At 33.3% G+C, this 3,716-nt stretch overlaps 1 long non-coding RNA gene across 1 annotated transcript; it reads left to right on the top strand.

The window, feature by feature from the left end:
• Positions 1-599: 599 nt before the first annotated feature.
• Positions 600-3,316, top strand: LOC131173673 (uncharacterized). The gene is made up of 3 exons (XR_009143992.1): positions 600-959; positions 2,412-2,475; positions 3,098-3,316. It is a non-coding gene; the product is annotated as an uncharacterized LOC131173673 (long non-coding RNA).
• Positions 3,317-3,716: the final 400 nt, after the last annotated feature.

Below are 3,716 nucleotides of genomic sequence, written 5' to 3'. Positions count from 1 at the left end.
AATTAAATTTATTTTACATGCCAATATTAGTTTAATTTACAAACAAGATTAATTTTAATTTACAAAGTATTTATTTAAATTAATTGTAACACCCCCGTTATATAGCCTGGTATATTTCACTGTTCCGGAGACCGGTGTCGGTCCGGACAATTAATGGGATTAGGGCCACACTTAAGACAACTTGAGAAGCCATAAACACAAATAATTAGTAATGTTTAATTAGTTAACTATAAATAAGAAAAACAAAACATAAGAGGTTAAACGAGCCGAGAGTCACAGCGATGAGTGACCTCCTCGGGAACGACTGCGAAGTCGTTTTAAACTCAAATTTTGAACCGTAAAAAGTGACGCTGCGGTCCTTAGGACCCTTATGAACACAGTGGAAAAGAGAAAATCATGAAAAAGAACTGTTAAGTCAGTCAAATAATTAGGTCAGGGAGCCGGAAGAAATATTGGATTATTTGCAAACCGATGAGCAGTAGGGGCAATTTGGTCAATTGACCCGAGAGTGACTCGACCTAATCACAAAGAAAATCGGAGAAAAGAAAATTTCGGAATCGAGAATTAAATTAAAGAACTAATAGAAAAAAAAAAAGAGAAAAAGAGATGAAAATGAAAAAGTCAAAAGTTATGACATCATGCATGATGTCATAACTAAAGTAATAAATTGAATTATTTAATTTGGGAATTAGGGGTCTTCCATAAGCCAAAAAAAAAAAAAACGTGTAAAGGAAACCAAAGGAAAAAAATTAGGATTTTCTTCTTCCTTGCCACCCCACTTTCCTCCCAAATTCCTCCATGAATGGTCCTCCATTTAAGCTTACATTTAAGCTTAATTTTCTTCACTTAATCCAAATAACTCTCTTAAAAACCACCCTAGAGCTTGTTATTGCAACTTAAGAAGGAGATTACAAGAAGAAAGAAGAATTAAAGATAGGGTTTTGAAGCTTTAACAAAAGGTTAGTATGTTAAATTGTTACTTTTCCATTCAAATGCATGTTTAGGTAATTAAGTGAGCTAATAACTTGATTTAAATGAAACAAATATGGGGAAAGAATTAAATTGAAATTTTGGGCAGCTTGAGAGGAGTGTGGTTTGCATGAATATGATGCAATTGAGTGAGTTTAGAAGCTTTACTTAGTGAAATGATTAACATTAAAATTATTAGAAGTAGTTAAATGCAAGAGTTAGTGAGATTAAGGTTTCAATGCTAGGGTTTATGGACCAAAATTTGGAGAAATGCATAAATGGCATGTTTAACCTATTGTGAAATGAAATAATGGTCAATTATGACCAAATAAGTTGTGTGGGAATGATAGGAATGAAAACTAAATTCGGAGGTTAATGGTCATGCTGCTGGCAGCATGACCAAACCCACTTTGAAGGACCAAAACTCAAATTTTACAAGCCCAATTGATATGCCACCAATTGGAGATGAAAATAGACATAAAAGAGCACAATTTTCATTAAGGAACCATGGCCAAAAACTGACCAAAACTTGGTGAAACAATTGACCAAAGTGAGTTGATTGCAGGCTGCCACTGCACAAAACTGACCAAATGAACAGTAACTGTTCATTTGGTCATAACTCGAGCTAGGTAGGTCAAATTGACCTGAAATTTTGCCAGCAATTAGATATGATATAGACCTAAAACTTTCATGAAGAACACCAACCCAAATTAGGCCATTAACTCATTCAAATCATTGAGCAAAGTTAAAATTACTGTACTGAAATTCTGCAGAATTTTCATTGAGCAGCAATGTTTGGAGGGCTATAACTCTCTCCAGAAAACTCGGATTTAGGCGATTCTTGAATCGATGGAAACCTAAGACATAGTACAACATTTCATATGAAGAAAGTGAGACCGAATTATGAACTTAACTTGATCAAACAATTGACCAAAGTTGGACCAAAAATCTGCCAGCACCTAAATTGCAGTATGAACATTGCACGTGAACAGTAAACTTATTTTGGCCATAACTTGAGCTACAAAACTCCGATTGAGGTGATCCAAAAATGAGAATACACTTAAGACAATAAGGAACATTTTCTATGAAGGAAGTTTTGTCAAATTCCAACAGTAGATCGACCAATGGAATATTGCTAGTTAGTAAAAACAAAACCGAAAATTGGCAATTTTGCCAAAATGACCTAAGCTTTAAACAAATGACCAAAACCAACAAGTTTGGTGACCAAAATGTGGTATGTGGGTGAAGTTGGAGTTCCCATACCCATTAAGCCTTAGAAAGTCAATAATTTGACTTGAATAGTGCAGTGAATAGTAACCCTAAACACAAAATTTCGAGAACGTCGAATTTAACACGTTAGAGCTAGCTAAATGTGAAGTTAAGTTTATTTTGGATTTATTTTAAGTTCTAGTACTGAAACATTGTAAAATTGTGTGTTTCAGTTGAAAAGAATATCGGGAAGGAACCCGAGGAACCGAGTCGAGGCTAAAGGACGACTCGTTTGAGGTTTGTGCACAACATATACTTTTATAATCATCTTTTGCATATCGTTTTAAATAATGTGAAATATTGGATTATGACATTCTTATGATGTTGATCTAAATTGTTGAAAGTTATTATGTATATTTGAAAAGAAAATGTTTAGCAAATTGTTAAGATAAGTTTTGAAACCACAGTGTCATGACCACATATTTGAACACCTCACTAGCACGACTAGTGGGGGTAATTAGTTTCGAATTTTGATTCCTTCTCTGGAGAAGTGTTGAGGTGTGCCAGTAGAAGAGGATGTGAATGGATATCCATATATTTGAGCTAGCTAGCCTTGTGACATGATTTCTCTTTAGCCTCTGGCTATCGAGATTCATGTGATTTCTCTTTAGCCTCTGGCTATTGAGATTCTATTTGTTTCGAATGGCATGATTTAACTGTGGGTTTTATGAAATGTGTTTTGATACTTTGAAATAAACTTGGTTTACATGTAAAATCTTACAATGCATGATTGTATTTAATTTTCATGTTTAATCAAATTTTTGAATGAATGTGCTTTAAGTTTTGCATAAAGATTATTTTAGTATGTTGTGCACCACTGAGTCTTAGTACTCAGCGATAGCTTTTATTGCTGTCGCAGATACAGAGATTAGAGGAGCAGCAGACTGAGCTGCTGAGGTGTGTGAAGTCATCAGTTTGAAGCCTTCGGGTATAATTTATACCCTAACTGTAAATACTTCTTTTGATGTATATATTGCACATAAATGTATGGACATGTAAAAATGGGTCTTGAGCAGCTTGTACACAAATTTGTATGAAGTTTGTAATAAAGTTTAGTTTGTGTTTCTTTTGATATAAATTTGTAAGGTTATGTATAAATTATTTTGTTTTTAATGAAATATAAATGATATTGATGGACAGTATTTTGAAGAAATTATTGAACTTGTGAATTTGAGAAATTGTTTGAGATTGAGTTTGAAATTGAAGTAGTGGTTGAGAAAACTTTTAGAAGTGCTTTTTTACAGGTATTCGAAGAACGGTTTTCTCAAAATACAGAGGAAACTCTGTCAAAATTTTTATAAAATTTGCGGAAAACTAAAATGGCCAAAAATATTAATTAGTTTTAATTTCAACTAAATGTTTTAAATACTTATTTGAAATGCTCACCACTTGTCAAAGATAAGAAAATTGTTTTAAAATCCCTTGTAGGGTACTTAATGAGTTATCGGTAGGTGAAGTTCGGTAGTTCATTAGGTATT

Source organism: Hevea brasiliensis, chromosome 2 (genome assembly GCF_030052815.1).
Source record: "Hevea brasiliensis isolate MT/VB/25A 57/8 chromosome 2, ASM3005281v1, whole genome shotgun sequence".
NCBI lineage: Eukaryota > Viridiplantae > Streptophyta > Magnoliopsida > Malpighiales > Euphorbiaceae > Hevea > Hevea brasiliensis.
Note: the sequence above shows the minus strand (reverse complement) of the source record. Positions and strands in the feature narration are given on the sequence as shown.